This window comes from Mesoplodon mirus, assembly GCF_964341445.2.
Source record: "Mesoplodon mirus genome assembly, chromosome: 17".
Taxonomy (NCBI): Eukaryota; Metazoa; Chordata; class Mammalia; order Artiodactyla; family Ziphiidae; genus Mesoplodon; species Mesoplodon mirus.
The window spans coordinates 4458549-4470627 of record NC_138993.1 but is presented as its reverse complement, the minus strand read 5'-3'; the positions used below and the strand labels follow the sequence as shown (position 1 = coordinate 4470627).

The 12079-nt window shown below is 42.9% G+C and overlaps 1 protein-coding gene across 2 annotated transcripts in view; it reads right to left on the bottom strand.

Annotated features, from left to right (window-relative positions):
* The window catches only part of WASF3 (WASP family member 3), a 92424-nt gene that overhangs the window by 50525 nt on the left and 29820 nt on the right, over positions 1–12079 (bottom strand). For both annotated transcript variants that reach the window (XM_082601910.1, XM_082601911.1), the window contains exon 2: positions 7297–7391. The gene's annotated coding sequence lies outside the window, so the exon portion shown is untranslated. The remainder of the gene's footprint in view (positions 1–7296; positions 7392–12079) is intronic.

Sequence of the window (12079 nt, the reverse complement as noted above, 5' to 3'; positions counted from 1 at the left end):
CTTTGAACCACACCTGCGTATATTAATGAAGTGACTTCTGGACCTTCCCTAAGGATGGGGGCTGGTTGCCAGGGGAACCAACCCAGTGATTAGAAGGTTGGACTTTTCAGTCCCGCCCCCAGACCTCTGGGGAAAGGAGAGGGGCTGGAGACCAAGTTCAGTCACCCACGGCCAATGACCTAACGAATCGTGCCTGTCACGAAGCCTCCATAACCCCCCAAAAGGATGGGGTTCAAGAGCTCCTAGGCTGGTGAACCGGATGCATCCACATGGCAGAAGGGTGGTGCACCCCAAACTCATGGGGTTCGGGGCCTGCCAGACCTCACCCTCTGCATCTCATCATAGAGCTGCTCATTCACATCCTTGAAGGTCCTTGTAACAGCCTGATCATCCACCTAGTGGGTAAACTGGTTTCCTGAGTTCTGTGCACAGTCAAGCTCAGACAGGGGTCATGGGAACCTTGGATTTACAGCCAGTCGGCCAGAAGTGCAGGTAACAAAGGAAGCTGGGGGGCTTGGGCTGGGGTGGGGGGGATCTTGTGGGACAGACCCTTCACCTGTGGGATGGGTGCCCTCTCCACCAGATAAATGTCAGAACTGAGTTGAACTGCAAGCCACCTGGCCAGTGTCACCAAACTGCCTGCTGTGGGGACACCACACGTCTGTTGTCAGAGTGAAGAAGCAGGAGACACACAGAGGACTACTTTTCCTTTACAGTAACATTCTAGAAACGCAAACCAATCTCACGACAGAGAGCAGATCTGTGGTTGCCTGGAGATGTGGGAGGGTGACAAAGGCCGGAGGAACCTTCCATGGGCAACAGCGTGCGTGCTCACAGCTGTGTGCACAGGTCAGAACTCACCAGACTGTACCTTTCAAATATGCATCATTTACTGTTGGTCAATTACGCCTCAATAAAGCTTTAAAAACTGGATCCGTGGGGTTGGATAAGAGATAAGAGCAGAATACAAATTGGGAGATGCCTGGAAATGTATTTCCTATTTAGATTTTGACACGATGGTCAGGTAGAAAGAATTACTGTGAGCCACAGACATGGGACGAAAGACCACGACAGAAAAAAACAGAAAAAGATAAATTTAGCAACTCGTCAAGCGCCACAGTTAATGGCTCGATGAATACAGCAAACAGAAATGCTAACTCACTTCCTAGGAAAAGTTTTCTCCTACAGAGTTCCATCCTCCAAAGTGGATGTGTCCCCGCTCCACGATCAGGGAGCGGGCAGTGCAAACAGTGAGCACAGACAGCCGTCCTGAAAGGGGCCTGGCCCTGGCACAGCAGCCGAACAAGCCAGACCAGCGAGCAGAACCCAAGTTCTTCAGGATCTCAATCCCGCTACACCCCAGTCCTCACCTACAAGACGGAAGCAACGCCTGCCTGCTCCCCTCCGAGGGCTCCGATGAGACCTCCGATGAGATGGTACACCAAGGCCACGAACAGCGTAAAGTGGATCCCAAACCCCAGATACTACCCCTGTGAAGGAATCAGTGCTTACCTGACACATTAAAAAACTAACTCTGTACCTCCCTTTTCCCTTTAGTTGGACAAGAAGGGGAAGAATGGTTTACCAGCACCACAGTCAGGCTTTGATCACACTGTGATGCGTAGGAAAGGCTCCTAAGCTGCTCACCCCAATATTATTATCACTGTTTATGATCCACACTAAGTGTCTGTTCCACGAATGCCCTTTTAAATAAAACTAAAATTGTTAGCTTCTTATTCAAAGTACAATAAACATATGACCTATGGACACTTTATAAAACACAACATTAAACTGAGTGAACACTGCAGTATTTTCGTAACATGAAACACATGAATAAACCCTCAGAAGCTAAAACCATCCAGAGTGCTTTAGCACTTGTGAGGGTGAACTGCTCTCAAAGAATTTTCAGGGACTCAGACTCTACCTGTATGACCTATGACCTCAAGGTTTAATTCTCAAAAGCCTCTAGTTTTTGTTTCTAATTATTTACTTGACCATAAACTGAAAGTCTTCTCAAAGGTTAGGCAGCATCTCCTCTTTTTGTTAAGAAAGATGTAGCACTTATTTTTCTTTGCCCTACTCTTTTGCACCAATTACTTGAGAATAACATTCACCAAACAAATTAACGAAGAAAACCCAAAACGCATTAAAAATAAATTTAAGCTCCTAGGGGAAACAACAAACTATAAGATATAAAATTAGATCATTTACCAAGTGTGTAAAGAAAACACTACCACCAATAGCCTGAAATATCCACTTGAACCACATGGAATTACCACTTTTGTTGGTCAAAAATAGCCAAACGTTGGCAATTCATACGAACGACATCCTAAAATAAGGTCAAAATAGCAGTAAAGCTGTAGAACCTACCAACTGTTCCCTAGCAGACATGCTACAAATCTTGAGTCTGTATTTTTAGAAACCAAAAGCATCCTGATGGCAATATTTCTGGCAACTAGAAGCTGTGTTCATGAAAGATAGTTAAGATAAACTGAATGGTTATTTTAGTTAACCACTCCCAACTGTTTGCACTATGAAAGTACCAGAGAAATACTAGTAAAATGTCTAAAATTTGCAACACTTGGTCTCAAAACATCAAGCCTGGCATCCTATCAGCTTCATTCTTCCCAACATAGTCCAACAGGTGAACTGTGATCATTCGGGGTTTCTAGTTCACTTTATAGAAAATCAACCAATGGAACAAAATCATAAAGCTAACGATGGTAAACCCGTTAAAGGTGATAAATGGGAACATTTTACTTACCTAAGCATTTTACTATATACGTTATGTCATTCACACCCCACTACAACCTTATGGGCTGGCACTGCCCTCGCTTAACAGATAAAGAACTCAGGGCTCAAAAATTAACTTATCCAGGGCTTCCCTGGTGGCGCAGTGGTTGGGAGTCTGCCTGCTAGTGCAGGGGACGCGGGTTCGAGCCCTGGTCTGGGAAGATCCCACATGCCGCGGTGCGGTTAGGCCCATGAGCCACAACTACTGAGCCTGCACGTCTGGAGCCTGTGCTCCGCAACAAGAGAGGCTGCGATGGTGAGAGGCCCGCACACCACGATGAAGAGTGGCCCCCACTTGCCACAACTAGAGAAGGCCCTCGCACAGAAACGAAGACCCAACACAGCCAAAAATAGATAAATTAATAAATGCAACAGTGCTTACTAGATCATAAATTTTAAAAAAAAATTAACTTATCCAAAGTGACATGACTCGTAAGTATAAGAACTTAGAGCTCAAAACCAGTTCTAATGGGTGCCGAAGTCTTATGATGTTTCTGCAACTAAGACCCTCTACCAGCATCACCATCTGAGGGTCCATGGTCTCTCAGATGCTCTGAGGAATATTTTCAATGTTTTCAGCAGCTTATCAAGATTATTATCCTCCTTTTACAGATAAGGGAAAGGAGGATCACGGATTTACGTGGATTTTGCTCAAAAGCTTAATTAAGCCTCTATGTTTTTAGCATTTGAACCCAAGATCTTCCATAACTTCTAAATGTACACTCCTCCTCTGTGCCATACCAAGTACTTAGCACCAAGTGACAGGGCCGGTAACATGTAATGAAATGCACACAATTATTAAGTTTGTTTAATATTTGTAAGTATTCGACTTAGGCTGAAAGACAATTTCATTGCAAGAGACTTAGAAATGATTCCAGTAAAACCACCCAGAGACACTGTCCTGTCATATAATTCTCCCAGACAACTGGGACCAGGACTCAAGATTTCCTCGGTTCCACACTGCCAACCACCATAAAAAGCAGCAAGTACTTGGAAATTACATAGCAGCAATTAAAAGGCACAATATGTGTCTTGTATTATTATACAAAACACGTCAGTATATTCTAAGAACTGTTAACTTCTCCAAAGTTAAGTGAGAGTTGTAATAGATTTAACAAACAATGTTGTTTGCCCTCACAAAGTTTTAGAGGACATCTTAATATTGTTTCAGATAGCCTTTTTCTTTAAATTAAAAAACAAAGGCTATTTAATGAAGTTTAAACCAATGCGTAACTTTTAAATACTACACGTGGCTTTCCAGTTATATTAACGGAAAGAAAATGCTGAAATAAGACTCTCACAATAGATTATTTTGACTTTTAACTTTAAACGTTAAAGAACAGTAATTTAAACCCACAAGTGATATAAATGTTGCCTTGCTTTTATGATTTTCAGATCATGACCACAGAAACCAAAATGTAGTAGATTTTATGTGCTGGCATTCAACAGCTATTCCCAACTCCTGTTCTCCCTTCTATATCACAGAGGCTGGCAGGCTAAACCAACGTTTCTCAGGCCCCTTGCTAGGGGAGTTCTAAATTGCTTTTGCTTCTTTCCCTATCCATATGCCTTTTATTTCTTTTTACTGCTTTATTGCACTGACTAGGACAATTCTGAATAGCAACGTTGAGTGACTATCCTTGCCTTGCTCCTAATGCTAGGCAAAAGCATTCAGTCTTTCACCAGTAATTTTAAGATCAGCTGTAGGTTCTTCATAGATAGCTTTTATCAAGTTCAGGAAGCTCCCTTCTACTCCAACTTTTTTGAGTTTCCTTCTATTCTTAGTTTTCTGAGTTTTTAATCATGACTGGATGATGAATATTGTTAAATGCTTTATCTACATCTATTGAGTTGATCATAGGGGTTTTAAAAATTCTGTTGTTTAGTTTGTTGATATTGTGAATTATTCCTGCATTTCTGGAATAAATGATCCTTTGGCATGATATATTACCCTTTCTGTATAAACTGTATTTAATTTGTTAATATTTTGTGGAGAAATATCTGTTTTTTGTATCAGAGTAATACTGACCTCATAAAATAGTTTTCTGAAGGGTTTGTATATAATTGGTATTATTTCTTTCTTACTAGGTTGGCAGAATTCACCAATGAGACCATGTGGGCCTAGAGCTTTCTTCTGGGGACAATTTTTAACTACAAATTCAATTTCTTTAATAAAGAGCTATACAAGTTACCCATTTCTCTTTTTTTTTTTTTTTTTTTTTTGCTGTACGCGGGCCTCTCACTGCTGTGGCCTCTCCCGTTGCGGAGCACAGGCTCCGGACACACAGGCTCCGCGGCCATGGCTCGCGGGCCCAGCCGCTCCGCGGCATGTGGGATCTTCCGGGATCGGGGCACGAACCCGTGTCCCCTGCATCGGCAGGCGGACTCTCAACCACTGCGCCACCAGGGAAGCCCCATTTCTCTTTTTTTTAAGATTTTTTGATGCGGACCATTTTTAAAGTCTTCATTGAATTTGTTACAATATTGCTTCTGTTTTATGTCTTGGCCTTTTGGCTTGCAAGGCATATGGGATCTTAGCTCTCCAACCAGGATCAAACCCACACCCCCTACATTGGAAGGCGAAGTTCTTAACCACTGGACCGCCAGGGAAGTCCCTATCCATTTCTTCTTGAGTGAGGTTTGGTAGGTTGTATCTTTGATGGAATTTGTCCATTTATCTAAGTTATCATATGTATTAAGTGGCTCACAGTATTTCCTTATCTTCCTATTAATATCTGTAGGATCTATGTTGATGGTCTCTCTTTTCTGATATTAGAAATTTTTGCCTCTTCTCTCTCTTTTTCCTAATCAGTATGACTACAGGTTTGTCACTTTTATTGATCTCATCAAAGAAACAGCTTTTGGTTTCACTGATTTTTTTCCTTTTTTTTTTTTCCTGTTTTTTATTTCATTGTTTTCTGCTCTTATCTTTATTATTTTCTTCCTCTGCTTGTTCTGGGTTTAATTTGCTCTTTGCCTTCTAGTTTCTTTTTTTAAAATTTATTTTATTGAAGTACAGTTGATTTACAATGCTGTGTTAATTTCTGCTGTACAGCAAAGTGATTCAGTTATACACATATATATTCTTTTTCATATTCTTTTCCATTATGGTTTACCACAGAATATTGAATATAGTTCAATGCCTTCTAATTTCTTTTTTTTTAACATCTTTATTGGAGTATAATTGCTTTACAATGGTGTGTTGGTTTCTGCTTTATAACAAAGTGAATCAGCTATACATATACATATATCCCCATATCTCTTCCCTCTTGCGTCTCCCTCTAACCCTCCCTATCCCACCCTCTAGGTGGACAGAAAGCACTGAGCTGATAAAGTAAAAGTTTACATTATTGTTTCAAAACTTCTGTTTTCTAATATAAGCCTTTAACACTATAAATTTCCCTTTGCAGTACTGCTTTAGGAACATCCCATAAATCTTATTGTATTTTCATTTTCATTCAATTCAAGGTATTTTCTAATTTCCCTTGTGACTTCCTCTTTGACCCATGGGATCTTTATAATGTGATATTTAATTTCAAAATATTTGGTGATTTCCCAAACATCTGATACTGATTTCTAGCTTAATTCTGCTATGGTCAAAGAATTCATACATATTCCTAGAAAATTACCTGTAACATGGAAGTATGGGAATCAACATCAATTTTTTGATAGGAAGTTACTGGACCGCCATGGCCAAGGTCAAGGGGAGGCAGGATTAGAGGTCAAGGCTCCTGGCACGCCCCCCACACAGATATCGAGAGTAATGCGCTCTCTCTCAATACCATCTCAGAACCAAGGCTTGTCATTCTCCCTCTGCCCTTAATGCAAAAAAGGACAATTCCACAAACATCACGTGACTTTTTCACTCTGTAAAGCAGGCGAGACAGACGGCAGAATTCTGTACAGAAGGAAAGTGAGGTTCCAAGCAGGACCTGCCTTCCCAGTCCACCATCCTCGTTACTCTTGAGGCATTCCTCAAAGGTAGAGAAATACAGGTCATTCAAACCCGTAAATAATTCAAAACCTCATTTGAGCCACTGTTGGAATCACCACTCCACTTCAGAGTGAGTTACAGTAACACCTGAGGAGGTTTAAGTTTTATCATCTCAGCTTCTCATACCCACTCGTCATTAACAAGATCCAAAAAAGTAACGAACTGGTTAAACCTCAGGAAACAGAAAGTAAATGGGCAAGATATATAGGGGGGGAAATGAGACCCCAGTTTAATGAGTCAAAAACTGCATATCCATACTTGTTCACGTAAAAATTAATAGGAAACAAATATATCAAATTATAGTTTTTCTCTTTCAACCTCTCACTGTTGATTAGGACCAAAAGCTCTAAAATATTATCTGCTGTTAATATTTATATATTAAAATATATTGATATTTTAATATTTTGAAACACTAACATATTTTATCCTACTCCATTTCAAATTAAAATTCTAAACTATAATGTTATAGAAATTAAATGGCTTTAAGGGTAAAAGGCACACAGTCTTACCATGTAACTGTTGACTTATGGGTTGCAGAAATGTCCCTCAGGTAGCATCACCACTTTGGCTCAGATATCAGTAGTAACAGCAATCAAAATTAAAACTAAGAAGAAAGAAAAAGAAAAATAATTAAATACCAGCAAGCAAAATGCATTCACGTCTCCAAGAAAGTCTTAAATTCAAATTTCACATTCCAATAATTTCGTCAAGGGAGCTCTAGTCCCAGAACTAGTTCTTTTTAAGTTAGTTTAAGCAGGGAGCTAATAAGGAATGTGAATTCCGGTATAATTCCCAATCTCTATCCTGGAATAAGCTCTGAAATTAACTTTAAGGCATAGTAAATAACAGCCAAAGGGAAGAAAAACAAAAAAGCCCAGTATACCACAGGTCTATTCAACTGAACTGCTTACACACATTTTAGGTTTGTGACCGCCCACGATTAACTGAATACAGATCATTCGCATAAGAGCTCAAGTCAATAAAAATCTTGGTGATCACTTCACAAATATTTTAATAGTACAGGTGGGGATAAAACAGTAACAACGACTTAATACCTGCTGAACTGACCCTAGAAACTGTTTCCAGGATAACTGATATTAACAGCAACCTACAGAGTTATCTGAAGATAAACACTGTTTGCAGTACCAAAAATATAGTACAGTTTCCTACCCAAAGAGAGTTACCACTCACTTAGGAGAATACATTTAAGAAACACGTAGAGAACAAGCATTCGTTCATTCAGCAAAACATTTCCAAGTATCTTGCGTAAGTTGGCCCGCCTTTAAACCCTGCAGACACAAAAATGACTGAGAAAACGCCTGCTCATGAAAGAACTGGGTCCTGCAAGGGTGACTGATGCACGTAGATAATTATAATACAGTAGATGCAGGAAAGAGCCGGGCAGCCCAGAAGCGGGCTGGGGTACAGCAAAAGCCTCGTGGGAGGTCAAGGAAGAGCGGGGAGGGAAAAGGCCATGCAGGCCCTGGAAGGGAGGGGGTGTGATCTCCGTAGGGAAGAAAGCAACCTGAAGTCTAGAAGGGACTGTCTGGCTGTGCGTGAATTGTATGTGGGCCAGTGGATAATGAGAACGTCCACAGTTAAGACTGTCACCATCCTTTTGAAAGTGTGAAAAAAAAAAATAGAAAGGTCATTCGATAATACCACACAGTTAGAATTAAAAGCAGCACATAACTTTCTCCCACTTCCTTCGGAGCGGCTGGACAGCACTTGATGATGCGAAAGTGACTTTTTCCTGTCGTTTGCATAAGTGATCATCCTATCTCCAAATACAGAGAAGCATCCCTGGGTTTTAGATTATCCAGGCCAAATTTCACCTGAACCAGAGCACCTTATTTGCATGATTTTGAAAGTAACCAGCACTTTGTAACTATACAACTAACTGTACCTAAGGGCAATCCAAATGTGTGTGTCCTGGATGACCCTTTACATTCGCAATCATGTGTTAACTCTTCCTTTGGGAAACACAACTATGAATGTTCCCATTTGTGTGAAAGGCTATGGAAGTAGAATTCTGTTACTAGTTATCCCTTGGTGAATGCCTTACTGAGGACTAAGCAGAGTGCCGAGTCACCTAGGATCAACTTAATCTTCACAAGGCAGGACTGAAAAATGTTGCCCGCCATCAAGCTAGCAGCCACTGCAGCTGCCCTGACGGTGCGCCCTGAGGGGATTCAGGATGGAGAAAAATAGGATACTGGTCCTAGATGGTTAAGATGCACGTCTAAGGAAGAATGTCAAAGAGCCCAGACCCTTGCATCTTCCCATACATAGAAAAACACTAAAATCATTACCTTGAGATGTTTGGGTTTTGTGATTGGTAGTCATCTTTGGATGTTCCTCTACATGCCCCTCCCCCCCCACCCCCACCCCCAGCAAACACTCCTATCCTGGCTCCCTCCTCACCTCTCTGGAATACTTCCTCAGAGTATCTGAGAGGCTGTCTCCTGGGCTACAGTCCTCGGTAAATTCCCAAATAAAACATAACTCGAAGCATTTAGCTTGTGTGATTTTCTTCAGTCAACACAGGTAACATCTCCATTAAAAAATGAGGAAATTGGGCTTCCCTGGTGGTGCAGTGGTTGAGAATCTGCCTGCTAATGCAGGGGACACGGGTTCGAGCCGTGGTCTGGGAGGATCCCACATGCCGCGGAGCAACTAAGCCCGTGAGCCACAACTACTGAGCCTGCGCGTCTGAAGCCTGTGCTCCGCAACAAGAGGCCGCGATGAAGAGTGGCCCCCGCTTGCCACAACTGGAGAAAGCCCTCGCACAGAAACAAAGACCCAACACAGCAAAAATAAATAAATAAATTTTAAAAATGAGGCAATCGAGGATGGGAAGGTGACTTGCCCAGGCCGACACAGCTTGGAAGAGGCGGAGCCAGGACAGGGCTGTCCGGCCACCGTCACTGCTCTCAGTGACTGTTATCAGATGGCCTCCTCTGGACGTGCATACGCGCGCGTTTCTTTCCTGCTGAGCTGATAACCCGTCTAACCTAAGTCAGGAACCACCAAGGTCTTGAAGAGTTAACTAGACTCTGTGAACGTGCTGCTTCACTTTACAGGGGAAAAGCGTCTGTTGAACTCCTTTGAAGGTACAGGTTAAGGTTGTTAAGTGTGAAACGCAGCACCTCTACTAAGAGGTGTTGCATTAGGACAGGGAAACACGTTTATATGAAGCACCAGGATTTACATGGTTTCTGTCACTGGTTAAGCTCTGGCCATGGTGCTGAACATGCCACTCGGGCTGCACCTGGGAGCACAGCCACCCTTAACTTCCTGCCGACTGACTTGCATCTGTGATGCTCCCCTGCCACGAACGCCTCTCGTCGTGTGGCTTCTGTGCATCCAAACTGGCTCCAGTCTTTACAGCGCAACCTGTGAAGCCTCCTCCACCCACCGTTCCTCCCTCTGTCGGTTCAATAAACACTTGCCTGCTGTGGTGATGTGTCAGGCTTCGTGTGCCCTGGCCCTGGAAAGCCAAAACCCAATCCTGCACCCCCAAGAACCTCTTGATCCCCCAGAAGAAAGGCTGTATCAACAAGGAATTGGTATTCAATGTGACAACTGTGTGTGCCTGGTATCGAGAGGGGGTGGGGGGGTGGGGGGCAGCCGGGGGGGCGGGGCAGGGAGGCTTCACAGCCCTGGTAACACTGTGGCCTTAATTCAGATGACAGATGACCCAGACCTACAATAAGATGGGAGAATTTTTTAATGGGAATGAACTTGAGAGAGGTAGGCACTGAGTACTAGAGCGGATAGGCACCGAGGGGTCTCGGGGGTGGAGCCCAGGAGCAGAGGCAGGAATGCCAGGCTCAGCCCCCCGCAGGGATGGGCGTGTTCCACACATGGACGCCGGCCCACGTCGTGGGCCCAGTCACAGACAGCACTCGACTGACCACTTTACCTGTGCCAAGTGTGACTGAGGAACTGAGTTTTCCATTTTATTTCTTTTTAATTAATATTGACTTGAAGAGCAATACGTGGCTAGTGGCTACGGGACTGAACAGTGCAGCTCTTAACATCGCAGACTCGAGATTCTGAGCTGAGGGGCTGTCATCAGACCTGGGAAAGGATCACCAAGAGGAAGGCACGCGGACACGCAAGTACCTGTTGAATAGATGGACGAACAGGCCAACGGACAGAGTGACACACTGGGTGATCTTAAGGATTCCTCCCTTTAAAACCCCATCAAGAGGTGCCTGTCCTCGCCATTCGGGTCTTGAGTAATGCCCTCAACATGGTGGCATCCAAATGTACTCATGCTGGCTCCAGATCGCAGCCTAATCCTTAAAATACTACTACTAACTTAAAATTCCCTATACTATGAATTCCTTGTACTCTGAAGAAAACAAGAGAGAGAGAAAAGGGGGAAAAAGGAAAAACTATATTTTTGAAACCATAGTTTGGAAAATCATCATAGATTAAAGATAATCAATGAAGCCAGGATAAACTGCTGTCTAGTAAAATATGTTATTTTCTAAAAAAAAAATGAAAGAAAGCAGGGAGGGGAGAGGAGCGGCAGCTTTACCACGAGGTCAAGTAATTTCAGATACATTACAGACCCTTCAGCTCCTAAGCAGTTCAGCTGACATCTGGTCTACACTCTCCTGTACTCTGATGAGAGAAGAGACTGAATTCACTCATGAAATACCTTATTTTGTCCTAGAGAGCATTTTAAAAGGTCAATGATAGTAAAGTGTTTCCCAGGAATATGCCCTTTCCTCTTAGTTACCTACAACCTCCAAAGTCAACATGAAAGAAAGAACTCTGTGACGTGAAAACACGTGAAAACATTTAACCTGAGAACAGGCTGTGTCTAAGTAACTCACTGGTAATCTGCCAATATTATCCTAATCTGATTGTATTAGGATTTGTTTACTATTTTGGTCCTTGCCATCTCACCTAAGCTTCTGAATTCCAGTTTTCCAGAAACGGGAAGCCATGTACATACAACACACACACGTGGTCCAGGACAGCAGTTTCTGCCCTGCATTCCAGGGCCACCTGCTTCACCAGGCTCAGATCCTAAGTTCCTCTCCATCCAGGAGGTCGTGTCATCAATGCCTTCACTATGCACACAGCAAGCTCTACTTACAAGACCGCTGGACACTCTGCAACACGCAGACTCCATCATCTTCAGAGAAACATCTCATCAGCACATCTAACAGGAATGTTTATAGCTAGAAGCGTGTCTAACAACACGACAAAACAGCAGCTTCTGTGCTGCCTTGCTTGGCCTCTCAGGTCGGTTACCTGAGCTTCAATTCCCGT